This window comes from Anopheles bellator, chromosome X (genome assembly GCF_943735745.2).
Source record: "Anopheles bellator chromosome X, idAnoBellAS_SP24_06.2, whole genome shotgun sequence".
NCBI classification, from domain to species: domain Eukaryota; kingdom Metazoa; phylum Arthropoda; class Insecta; order Diptera; family Culicidae; genus Anopheles; species Anopheles bellator.
Window position 1 is genome coordinate 267,190 of NC_071287.1, and position 13,421 is coordinate 280,610.

The following is a 13,421-nucleotide window of genomic DNA, read 5'->3' on the forward strand; positions in this document are numbered from 1 at the left end:
GTTCGGCCTGCGTACGGGGACACAAATGGGCCGGCGGAAAAACATGACAGTTGATCGGCCCGCTCCGGCGCCGAAACAAATGACAAATAATGACAGGATAATAATTGTCGCACTGCGCCCGGTGCGCTGCAGATTTCGCTCGGCCTGCTCCGGGGAGGGGCGGAACATTGGGCAGCACAGCATGGATTACCACGGGCACAATCGCCGGTCCATACTGTGTGTGCCATCCCCCTCGGGCAGCAGACTGCAACGGTGCGGTGCCCAGGATCGTCCCGAGGACCGTAATGAGATCCGCCACCGCCACGTGTTGATGATCGCCGAGTCCTTTTCCGCCCGGCTGGGCCAATTACTTCCGAAATTAATTGACGCCCGGGTCGTCAATCCTCGCCCGAATCCGATCCTTTCCCGAGATCCGCCAGCATAATGAGCGCCAATTACGACGCAATGGCATCCGCAAGTCCGCGAGCGGAAGTCTTAACCCTTTCACCAATTGCAGGCAGTGTTGTTGGCAGGGCAGTTGGAAACCGGAGAACGGCCCCACCGCCCGGACCCTGACCCTGTGCCTGACTGCTCCAGAATTCGAAAATTGTCCAGCGAAACGAGATATGAGATACGTCCTAGAAAGAAAGAAAAAGGCCGAGAGAGAGAGAGGAAGCAAAGCGGAACCAGAGCACCGGTCGAACCGGAAATCGATGCCATTTCAGAACCAGAACGGCCAGAGCCCGGGCCTCTGCAGGGGGGGATAATTTCACGAATAATTAAAGTAATAAATCTCTATCTCAAAACCCTTCCCGCCGCCTCCCTCTATGTATACACTCACACAGCTAGGCTCTGGCTCTAGGCTGGCCCTGACATTATCGTTGGGACCGACAAATGACACCTTCGCCGGCGAAGGCGAGGTTCTGACGGCTCGCTCTGTGTGTGTTGGCCGGTCCAATCTGCCCCTCGTCGATCCTGCTAGACGCGTCCTATGCTCTTCTTATGCGTGTGTGTGTGTGTGCGCGAGTTCGGGGGTTTGGTTTTTTCCCTTGCCTCACGTTTCCCATGCGACGTCCGATCTTTTTTGGACCAATTATGGTCAATAAATTTCAATATTTTACAAATTAAGATAATTATTCCCTCGCACTGGGAGCGGGCTGGGGGGTGTGGGGGGCCGGGTGGGGTGCTTGGTTTGTTCGGTTTTCGGGTGAGGCAAAGCAAAGCGAGGAGAAAGAACCAGAGAGGAAGCCGGACTAGATGTTTAGCGTATAGGAAAATAATGGGACTCCTCTCTAAAAAATAACAACAATAACATACACAAAAGCCCAGACCGAAACGAAACCCGCCCCAAACCGTGGAACCTTCTGCCAAATCCCCCTCCCACCGTTTCGTCGTTCCCCATCACGCTGCCTTTTAAGGACCCGCCCCAAATCGGATGCACTTTTCGGTTCGTGGCACAGTTCCGGTTCGGCCCATCCTGTACTGTATGCTGTATTAAAATGAGCGAATGACAAAACGGTTGGTTGGATGGGTTGAAAGCATCGCCCTAGCAGTTCAATTTTGAAGGCTTCATTCCATAATTAGCAATAAGATAAATAAGATTAATATTGGAATTTAATTGCATCTTCCCATTGAACTTATGATGGTGCACGGTGATTTTAATGCTGTATCGATGGCGACAAAATCAAAGAAAGCATATGATCAATGGAAAAGGCATCTCAAGGACCCGGCCGGCCTTGCCCCCCGCCCCCCCGTCACTGCCAACCAATTGAGAGAACCGACGAATAAATGTCTAACACGGATGAAACCGCTTTCCAGATGGTACAACGTGCCATTGTGTCCATTCTGTCGATGTTTCTTCAACAGAAAAAAAAACCCTTTTGTAAGTGGAGCAAAACTGTCGAAACCCTTTGATGATGATGATGAGCCCGTTATTAATTGTGTTTTAATAATGGACCAGTTCGGGAAGCGGGAGAAACAGAAGCCGGAACAGTTGTGACACAGTTGCGTAACAGTTGCGTAACGCGAAGATGCGTTCAGCCACAGCTTTCCCTCGCTTTTCCCTTGCCGAGAAAGTAGGCTATCTGGGCCGTGTGCTGCCGGCAATCAAATACGTGCCACCATCGCCTCGGAGTACGATTTCAATTTTTACGGCCAATCTGCCAAAGACTTCCCTAGGACGAACCGACATTCCGACGGGCCCCGGTCAGAAATGCTTCCGTTTCGTTACGGCAGCTCGTTAAACTTCCATTAGCTGCACCGTGCACTACAGGTATAATAACTAGCGTTGTGCGAGTGATTTAGTTTTAATCGTTACCCTTAAAAACGGATATTCTGTGTCTCCCGCGATGCCCCGTCATTGTGGTTACGATTTTAGTTCGTTTAACCAAACGATGCTATCCCAGCGAGCTCCCTCCCTGAGTGGGTACGACATGGAACCGCCGGTAAACCCGGGGGTCGATGGAAAACAACAAACAGCAAATGGTTATGAATTGCACACAAAAAAGCCGGCGCTTTTGTGGGTGAACTAGGAGTCACCGCAACCAATCACTGCATTCGCTTCCGGTGCCCTGCGGAGAACCGAATTAATGTATACAGCTCCATCCACCGTGCTCGGGACAACGAGCAAAACAGTGAGTTGTCGGTCGCAGAACGATAAAAGCAACCTCAACCTCGGGAAGTGCCTCCACACCCAAACCGTTCATTAGATACTCGAATCGAATCACTGTTGGTGGTTGGGTGTCAACTGCCACCAGTTTTTACCGTTCGGTTCGGTTCGGCACCACTAGATCGAAGAAGCTGGCCCCTGGCCAGATGCAGATCCTGCCGTGGCTAGTTGTCGGCATTGATTGGAAAATAAAAAAACAGCATTTTTTGAATGAATCATCGGCATCACACGGCAACGACTCTGAAATGGCCACAAGGGGAACAATTGGGGAACGTTGGGCAAACCGAAAGGGCGGAACTGACGACACGGCGAGCCGGCGAGAGGATGGCTCGTGATGGATGTTTATGGTAATTTTTGGTCCAGCGGCAGGGATGAGAAGCATCAGGTTGGCAGGTGCGCGCTGCAAGGGTGGCTCATTTGAATACGGCCAATTTCAAGCCTTGCTGCTCATTGTTCCCCCGGCCATCGGTTGGGAGTTTGGCAAAGTGGGCAGGACTTGGGCTCTGATCCACTCTGATTGTTGTCCCGATGATTGCAACTGTCCTGATGATTGCAACTGTCCCGCCATCCCGCCCGGTGCGGTGCCGGCTCGGCGCAATCAGCATCAAACCGACATCCTTCCGCATCGTTAACTCTGAATGGCCAATACACAGTGAATTCAGGACGAGCGGACTATCGAGCGCGGCGGACTGCCACTCGGATGCTGGTCCTGGCCTGGGTGTCCTGACGAAACCGAGCGACTGACACTACTTATCAGCCCGGGCCCGGAAGTGGTCACCCGGCGCTCTCGTCGAGCACCGTGCGCCTATACTTTCATTAATTAATCAAATTATTACCCTTCGGGCATTGGGCCACGTTTGCGTCACGTTTGTCTGCCGTTTGATTATAGGTGCCTCCCCCCCGCTCCCTCTCGCCCCCCGCCCTCCCCACCACATTTGTCTGTGTTTAGTCCTTTAGTCGGGCTGTTGGTTTATTTGCCTTTGCCTAACTCGGCTGCGGCTGCCGATGGACAGTTTTTTTTTGACAGGACTTTTTGCATCCAAACCCGGATCCCGGCCCTGCCGTGGATCCCGTGGATTACTATCTTTTGCGGCGGAAGGCACTAAGGCTGCGGGTGCGTGGGCGCGTGTTCACAGGACTTTCGGTCGATCGGTGAGAGAGCCGTAAGGGCCGTTGGCCAAGCGTTGGGCCACGGTGGGTTCAAACAGCTCCATTGCCCCATGACCACCCCCATCGTCCCGGTGACACTTGGCGCGGCACGCAGCCAATGGCGGTGCGTCACAGTCGAGCGACTCGGAAGCGGTCGGTCGCCATATGCGTCGATCGCCGTCAGATCGTCGGACGCCACTGTGTTTACACGATGATTCCGAGTCCCGCGGGGGGGAGCGCCCGGCCCGGAACCGCAACGATGTCAGCGGTCATTAGGCAGCCGGAGCTGATTACAGGGTACCCGTCGGCTCCACTTAGAGAGCGGAGGAAGGTAATGGTGACGGTATTTTCGCAGTGAATTCATTTCGAACGGCCCGAAATGGGCTCGCGGCCGGCCGGCCGGCCGGACAATGGTTGGGCCGACGACCATTTCCATTCCGGAGCTAGTTTTCCGAAGCGAAGGCTCCACCGGCCACCGGCTTCGTATCATTAGCTGCACTGCCACTAGCGCGAAGGGTATGATTACTGCTGGGACAGCTACGCATGCAAATGTAATTGCGCCCGCAACCCAGCCCCAGTGGATGTTGCAGGACGCCTGCCAATCCGAAGAGCGATTCCGGGGGCGAAACACACGCTCCCGATCCGATCCGGCTGGCGATCGGTTTGATGAGAGACGCCCGGCCCGGCGAAGATCGACCGAAGCGATGGGCCAGGGAAGGGCTCCGTAGCGCGCCTTGCAGTGACAGATTTATCGGGCGGTCGGGAAACGGGGCGTGAGACCGGTGTCCTCGGACGCCACGCACCCGGCACCGCGGCGTCACTCAGAGGCAGAGGGATTGATCCGTTAAACAAAGTTCATGGCGTACGAAACGACCACGTCATGTAGGCCCCCAGAAGCGCTGACCTCTAGGATGGTCGAGCAGCGGGGACGGCCGGCTGAGGTCATAAAAGATGAAAGCAAAATTGTGTCGTAAATTAATAATCCTGCAGGCCGAGGAGGGGCCAAGGAATTAGAGCCTTCGCATCGAGAACTCAGTAAAATGCATGACTATCAATTTCTAAACCACTCAACGGCGGCGCACGGAGCGTGCCTCGGGCTTGTGGAGGGATTTTCCACTCCCGCCCCGTGTCGGCTTCCTCGGAGCGGCCGGGCAGCCCTTCCATATTGTCCAGACACAACTACACCTCACACGACCACACCACCACCACCGACAACAATCGGGCACAATGGCCGGGTCCGGGCCCGGGTCCGTGTCCGGGGTTTTGGGCCCCGGCGATCGGTCGGCCGATCGATAAATCATGCAACGATGTCGCCCGGACCCCGAATCTCGTCCTGGAGTGGTCCTGGACGGTGGACCGAGTCCACAGTCCGCCGAGTCCATAAATCACTCTCGGCCGGGAGCGATCGCTGGGATCGGGCGGACGGACGGACGGACGGACTGCAAATCTGCTGCTGCGTTTGTGGTTTTTGCGGTTGACCGGACGCGGGCCACGGACGGGCGGATAGGTGCGGGGTGGTATGATGTAAAATTCATCGCTCGAGGGCCATCGCCACGAGAACGGCGACAGCTGCCACGGGGGAAGCGTGCGTTGTGTGCGATTTTTCGTTTGCAGATCGGGCATTCCGCCGTCAGGAAGTTCCTGCAGGGCACGGGCAGGGTGTGTTGGGTGAGGCTCAGACCCCGAATCCTGATAGGCTCCTCGGCGGCTAATCTTGAGACTCGGCGCACGGGACCGGGGCCCGTCCAAAGTGGTGACACTTTTTGCCGATAGATTCGCTCCGTAAAGGACACCTCATGACAGGACGACGCGACGAAGGACGAGGCTGCCGATAAGTCAGTCTGTGTTCCGTGGGCCCCTTCGGAAGGAAGCGGCAGCGATTGGTTTTGGGCGCGAAAATCGGCGGCCCCTCCCAGCGGCCCAGTGTTTGATGTCCTTTTTCTGTTGGCGTCCAAGACGGTCGATCGATCATTTGGGCCCGGGGTCGGGGCACAATTGAGCGCAGGGGGCGCGCGCACATGAGTGATGGGCACTGGCTGAGAGGCCGAGCCTTATTCTTACATCACTCCCAGCCGTTCGGGCCATTCATGTTCCGGAAGGCTCACCCGGATGAATGGGACCATGGGAGGTAGCGCGGGTCTCAGGATGGCTCAGGGGGCCCCATACAGGTGAAGGCTGACGCGGGCCGGCACGGCGCGCCTTCCATTCTCCGCATCGTGGGCTCGCATCTCTTTTCTCTGTGGGTCAGGGATGGAAGGCAAACAATAAAAATCTTGCGCTACCAGAGGCAAAAAGGTCCTGCCAGGCCAGGGTGTCCTTGCAGGCGCGTTCCTCGCAGAACCCTGGAGAACGAAACGGAGAGCCTTACACAATCACCTGTTCCCGGTCCAGATCCATACCTTTCATGGACCCTGCCGGAGGGCCGAGGGCAAAAGGATTCCACAACGGACCTCAGTCCCTTAGCATTGGCTCCCTGACGGCGGGCCGAACGGTTTTTGTGTCGGGCAAATTAAATGCAATTACGAGCAACTTTTTCTATCCTTTTGAATCTTTTTCGCTCCCTGCGTGTGTGTGTGTGCGTTGTTTTGTTGAGCAAATGTCCTTTCCTTGCTCTTCGCTCCCACCCTGGGTGAAGGTGTCCTTTCGCCAATTCCCGCTTGCTGCTCGGGTACTTCTTTAGCAAGATGTCATGTGGTCGTCCCCCGGCCAAGCGCAGCATGTCGAAGGAAGGAAGCGAAGGCGAAAAGGCACCACTGCTCTCGGTAGTCCCATTGATTGTGTGGTCTGCAGTCCTTTCGCAGGCTGCATTGCGGCATCGGTCGACTGCCGATGATTAGCAAATATTTTTTCCTGCCGCCTGCTGCGGTCGCCAGGAGCAGGAGCAGGAGCAGGAGCAGGGAGTATTTGCCAGCGTTTGGCACATACAAGCGGGCTCCCACGCGTGAGCGGTTGTTGGTTACAGTTTTGTGGTCAAACCGTTCTCGACAGCTGCCGCAGGGGGTTTCTGTTTCCCCGGACCCCGGCCCGGCGGGCCTGGCATTTCCGGGCATTTGGTCCTTCCATTGTGCTCCTGCCTGCAGCAGCAGTGAGCAGTGGGTCCCTGGCCAGTCGTAATCGCGAGGACCCTCTAAGCTCTGCGCACGGGCTGCTGCTAATGATAATGTTGCTTTTTCGGCGAGATTACTTCATTTGCTGCCGATCATGGTTAGCAGGTAATGTTGGTTAATGCGCCCACCACTTACCACCTTCTGGGGGCCCGTGGAGTCCAAGTCCTGCACTGTAGGCATTGCGTGCGAACCGGCTCTAGCTCTTGACAGACGTGACATCGTGACAATTATTGTACTTCGCACGCATTAACGCTTGTATCGCTGCTGATTACGAATCTTCCCACAAGCGGCATTCCAACGGGTTCCCGGGGGTCAGTTTGCTAAGCCGGCCGATCAAGTAAGGAAGGACCCTAGAGCCCGCCCGCGGCTCAACGCAACTGTAACGCGGGAACACAGAGAATCATAGACTGTGAAGGTTGTGTGGCGTGATGGGCGGGGAGAAGACGCGGCAGACGGGGGGTTAATTATGTTGCTTCAATATATTTGCAATTCTTTCTTGTTTTTGTTTTAATTTCTTACCCGGCCACCCGAAAGACCAATAATTATTGCGAGCAACTACTTTCTTCTGCTTCTTATGCTCCCCCTTTGCTATGCTGCTATGCTATGCGGGATAGTTAACGGGGGGGAAAAAACACAGGCAGGCAGGCAAGAAGGGAGCACGGAAAAAGTGGAGCAATAGAGGATGGGGAATGGGGGAAGGGGGGCTCTTTGGCTTCTTGGCAGCAATTTACTGAATTAATTTATTAATCTTTTATGAAAAACGATCATCCCCTCTTTGTGGATTACGCGGCCGTGGCGGCCGAGGAGGGGCAGCAGCAGCAGAAACAGAGTGAAGGGAAGAAAAGGAGAGCGAGTTGGGGCGAGTGATTCCTCCATTGGTTTTTGTGTACTCCATCGGTGTCGGACCAACTACACACGCAGGCGGAGTGCGTTTTCCTACTATGAATATACGTTCGTGAGGATACCTCTTTTTATTTCACTAGCTTTGAAACTGCTTCCCCACGGCTGCCGAAGCTCCGGTGACTGGTAAGCAGACACATCCTTCCAGCAAAAACATCGTTTCTCTACGGTGTCAGAGTTGAAAGCCTCTCACTACCGCTGGTCGTATTTCAAGCGATCAGGGACGAAATCAGGACATTATTGAAATTTGTTTGACATAATCGCTTCCTCATTAGGTGACATTTAAAATTCACTGCACTACGCTGCCTGCGTCACGATTGCGGACTGCGGAGTTTGAAGCCCGAAGATCAAAAGCGGACGCGGACGGTTTGTTTGCCCGGAGGATTCGTGCGGCACGTGCCGTGACACGAAACTTGATTTCAATTACTCTCCGGTTCAATGGAAAATAAGAAACGGGGCCATGCCACACCCGTGCCGCGCCCCATTCCCTGTCCCAATCACTTCCCGGGGGTATCCCTGTTCGAGGTGATAAAAAGGATTCAACATTGTGACGTTCGCAAATTAGCGTTCATATTATTTTTCACCGCCACCCGGAACGGCCAGGGGGTAGCGTGGAGCGTGGAGCGTGGATGCGCGAGTGCCACGTGGCCGTCTCGCGTCACATTTTGCATTTGGCACCTATTGTGTGCGTCAACCAGATGGTGGCGTGTAAATAATGGGTTGGAAAACAGTAGCGGTTTTCTTTGTAAAATATTCAAACCCAACCAAATGGCAGCCAATCCAAACAAGGGAGCTGAAGCCAATCGGGAATAAAATCGGGAAAAGGAGAAATCGAAACGGCAGAGCATTCGTCAGAGAGAGAGAGGTTCGTTGGTTGGATTGAGAACCATTCAGTTTGAACGGAAAACAAAGAGCAGTCTAGCGTTTTATTTCTAATTTCTTTCTTCGGCTCGGCCCAATTCGATGATTATAATTCTAGCTCAATAATGCAGTCGTTCCGGGAAGCGATCATGGTTTAAATCTGTCAGGTAAAGCAATCGCCACAAAGGATGTGCCTCGGAACTCCTCGGAGCTCTGTTGCGCTTTCTCCTTGCTCTTATCTCGCCTGCTGCTCGGTTTGATTACCATCCCATTTCTTCTACAGATCATTTTCACAACCCTTCCGACAGCGAGCGGGGCAAGTTGCTTTGTGCCCGCCGTCAATCTTCAGGCCATCTGGCGGTTCAAGCCACCGGAGAGTGTACCATTAGGCTCCCCGGCACGCCCGGGTCTTGGGTGACAGGAGGGCCGATGCCAATAGTAAATACAATGAGGCGGCCAACTGCCAAACAGCAGGTGCCAACGTCAGCCAAACCGCAAACGCCGACCTCGTCCGATGTCACAGGTAAAAAGGCAGCAACGGCAGTGGATCCATTCTCCGCGAGAAAAATTCCTTGAAGAACGTTGGACCGCACTTTTCGGCTATTTTGTACGGTAGAAATGAATAAATAGTTATGTTACGTGCTGGCTTATGTTACTGTGTGATTCGTAAACGTCCTAAGCGTCCTCACTTCTTGCTGATCGCCTTGCAGCAGCTAAGGGCCTGTGCCCGGTACGATTTGCAATCTCCAACCAAAGACTGTCTCTTGGCTCTGTTTTTTTTTACATACATCGTCTACTCTCTTTCTTCCGCACAAAGCAAAGCAGCATTTCCCTTGCCCTTTTTGGCCGACATTTATGTGCCGGAGCATCAAAATTCGATCCACGTCGGGCGAAAGAAGACGAATGGGCCACCCACACCCACAAGTTTCTCGCGATCATGATTTCCGTTTTTATCTCTTCTTCTTTTTCTTCCATAGGACCAAGGAAAGGAGCCGTAGCCTCCAGAACGACGAAGACGTTCTTCCTTTAATGTGTCTCTTTTTTTTCGCGCGGTAAAAAATCAACCTCACCGGCCGGGGCCATGACGATGATGACGAGCCTCTGACGACGTCGACGACGTGCCTTCGATGCGATGTGTCTTCACTAGCAATGCACCCCGCCTTCCCGCCTTCGAGGCGAGCGTAGGCGATCGCGAAGTTAGCGGTGTGTGGGTGGGTGTGTACGTGGGCGCAGTGTGGAAAGCATTTGCATAATTTCGCTATTTGCTCCAGATCGCTGACTTTGACGATGCCGGCTTCGCGATTCCTCCGCGCACACAAAGCCGCAAGATATAAATACGGCACACGGACCGTTCCTTGAGAAAGAAAAAAAAACCGGCCGCAAGATTGGGGGTGAGAGTAAGGGATGCCCCCCCCACCAACCCCGACAAGCTGCGGCCTCCTGCACCCTGCACCACCGTTAGCTCACGCTATCAAGCGGAACGCCTCAAAAGAACAGATTGTTGGAAGAAAAATCCCATCCTTTGCGGGCCGCGCAGATTTTAATGCTTTCCGCTTTTTCTGTTTTCACTTCACCAAGGGATGGTGTGGGGGCTGCGGGTGCGGGTGGAGAAAATGAGGGATGGAATGTTTGGTTGACTCCATGTTGACGAATCAGTAGTACTCATCGCTGAAATCACGGTTAATGATATGGCGTCTTAGCCTGTATCAAACAGGACTTGAGCAATGCCCCGATAAACTAATCGATGAACAAGTCAAAGTACTGATATCAAATTTCGAAACAAATATCCTTGCAAGCAAAACGTTTGCGAAGAATTAAATCAAATTGATTGCGCGGCCTCGAATCGGTATCGCTTGGCCGTGTGACTTCAAATTTGATTACTGTCGTGAGTAACCCCCGAAACAATCATTCACCCTTAAATTGTGTTGCCTTCTGCCCGGTCTGCCAGGGCCTTTTATCGCCCTATCTGAGCAAATCCCTCCGGCTTAATGGCGCTAAGTGCCAGCAGAAGTTACCATCAGCGGGTCTGGTAAGACCAGCGGCTCATTGGTACGACTATTATTGAATAATCTCCGCAAATATCACCCTCGGCGTGGTTTCGCGGCAAGGAGCCGCGGGCAGCAACCGTCTGCATCGTTTCGTCAGCATAGCACACCAAAAAGGGGAAGTATTTCCGCAGCAAGTCCGCAAAGAAACTGGGGAAAAGGAATAAAAAATCCATTCCACATCCATCCCGAGGATCATTAGAGTGAGGCGGCGAGTGGGCGAGCGAGGGAGCGTCCCGTTGATGCGGCAGTGTCAAAACATTAATGCGGCACAGATCTACTTAATCTAAACATCATCAATTTTTCAATTTTCACTCCCCCCCGCCACCCCCGGCGAAAGGCCCCGGGATCCCCCTGGTGAAGTGTCCAATAAATTTCGCGACCAACGAGCGTAACTTGCCAGGATCGAAAATAGATGGCACCCCGGGAGTTTCCCAGTTTCCCAACTCCCAGAACGGGGGTGGTTTGCCTTGTGCCGGGTTTTAAGCCGCAAACGAGCTATAAAATGGCGAGCGTTATATGTTGCGGTGTCTTCGTTCTGGGTGGGTTTGGTTGTGGGGTTTACGGGGCTTACGGTCTAGCTTATGGTTATTGCGGCCCCCTCTGCGGCATGGGAGTGGATTTAATCAAATTTATTAACAACTCGACATTATTTGTTTTATGTGTCGTGATTCACCAACCACAATCTTGAGCGTGGCTTACAGGGATTTGGGGGGATTACCTAGCTGTTGTTGCCCTGTTAGACGTGATGAAGTCCGAGTCCGAAGTCTGCCGAATGTGACCTCTTCAGCGTGGCATTCTTCGATTGGTCCCGTAGGTGTGACCTGAACCTGGGACCGCGTAGCTTGTGTAGCGATATATATAGATAGACAGATTTGACAGCACAAAACGTGGCCCCTCGTGGAGTCGAACCGGTCGACCGAAAAAGAAAACGAGCTAACGAGGCAGCAGTAGGTCGTTGGGTCGCTCCGGTGCCGGCAACCTGGATTGATTAATGATCCGCTACGCCGGGGTGGGCCATCTTCACCCCTTTCGCGGTCGCGCTCCGTTCGCGGCTCTTTGACTTCCTCCGTTCGGTGTCGATTAATTGGGTGAGGTACTCCGGGAAGGAATGCACGGTCGACGGCAACGAGAGGGTGCGATACCAGGAAGCAACACATCACGCGCAGCATCACTCGCCGTCCGCTCCGCTCCGAAGGACAGCGGGCGAAGGGGAGTGTAGAGTTGTAGAAGGATGGCGAAGGCGATGGTTTCCCAGTTTGTCTGCACCTTCCGACCGAAAGGGCACACACGGAGAACGATGATTAGAATGTTCCCATATTGACACCAGGCTGCCACTAAATTTATTAGTTTTTGACACATTCTCGCTCGGGCGTGTTCCGACTCCTCCGGGTTGGCGGCGTGCGTGTCAAAGTCGGTAGTGGGGCGCAACAAGCGTTTGTTGTCTTCCGCCTTGTCTGGAATACCGTCCCAACATCCCACAGCACAAGCTAGCAACCGGCGACTCTTTACGAGCGCCAAGATTTACGGTTGTCACGGTGAGGAATAACAATGTCAACCCCGTTCAGGAGCGACACAACGTTGCACAACTCCTTCGTGGAGTGGTCTGCTCGAAGTTGAGACCGTTGCAGGAATCGGAAACTTTTGGGAGCCTTAGCGGCAAGTTATCAGCACGCCATTCGGTAGTCTAGTAGGAGCCAGCATAACAAGCGGCCACAAGAGCGTTGTGGCCGGCATTGCGACCGGATTGCCAATGTTACGTCACTGTTTTTTTTTTGCATGTTCCAACCGAAGTACGGAGCAACGAAACGATGACCGACTTCTGCCTCACTTAGGCGGACACAACCCGTCAATTTGCGACTCTTGGCGGGGGGGGGGGGGTTCCTCACAATTCCGGTCCGACCAAAGGATGAACCACCGAAACTGAAACTGCCGCACGCAATCAACTCCCGAGTCGGCGAATATTGGACTCAGTTCTGAAGTAAAGCGGCATCTTCCGAGAAGTGGCGCGCTGGTGGCGCCTCGATCGAGTTGGAAAGATGAAAGTCGTCGCCGACGCGCGAAGTGTGGAGTCGCAAACGGTGCAGCAGTTGCTGGAGTAGTGTGATAGATGGTCGGCCCCTTCCACGAAACAATTCAATTAAATTCGTCAACTCTTCTCGAGATAGAGAGAACGAGAGAGAGAGAGCGAGAGAGACGCACGGAAAGGGACATAGGGAACTGCAACTGCTTCGCAGCTGAAGTTGCGAATGCGATGGGTCCCGTGGTGGGTCTCCACTTAAGGGGACATCGATGGGTATCGGGCCGCAGGGGTCCGGAAGATACAGATCCTCGGCCTCCCACCGGCTTTCCCCACGATCCTCAACCCCGCGAAGAGAATCCTCCGGTCCGCTGGGTCGTTGGAGAAGTCAAACAATTTCCGAGCAGTTCCAAGAGCCCCCGCAGTGTTTGGAGTTGTTCGGCGTGGCAACTAGCGGACTGTTATGAAGGCGGCTGCCGTTATGCTTCGGACATGGGGGTTAGGGGGGTTCTGGAGGTGGGCGGGGTGAACGGGTGATTATGGCGTACGATACGCGATTCACAGCGTAGCGCGCACCGCTAATCAAGGGCAATTAGGGAAGTAATTGATTGCGAAACTCGCCGCCGCTTGCGCAACTAGCGCAAAGCAGCCGTGGCCGGGCCGGGTCGGGCCGGGTCGGCCCGGGTCGGAGG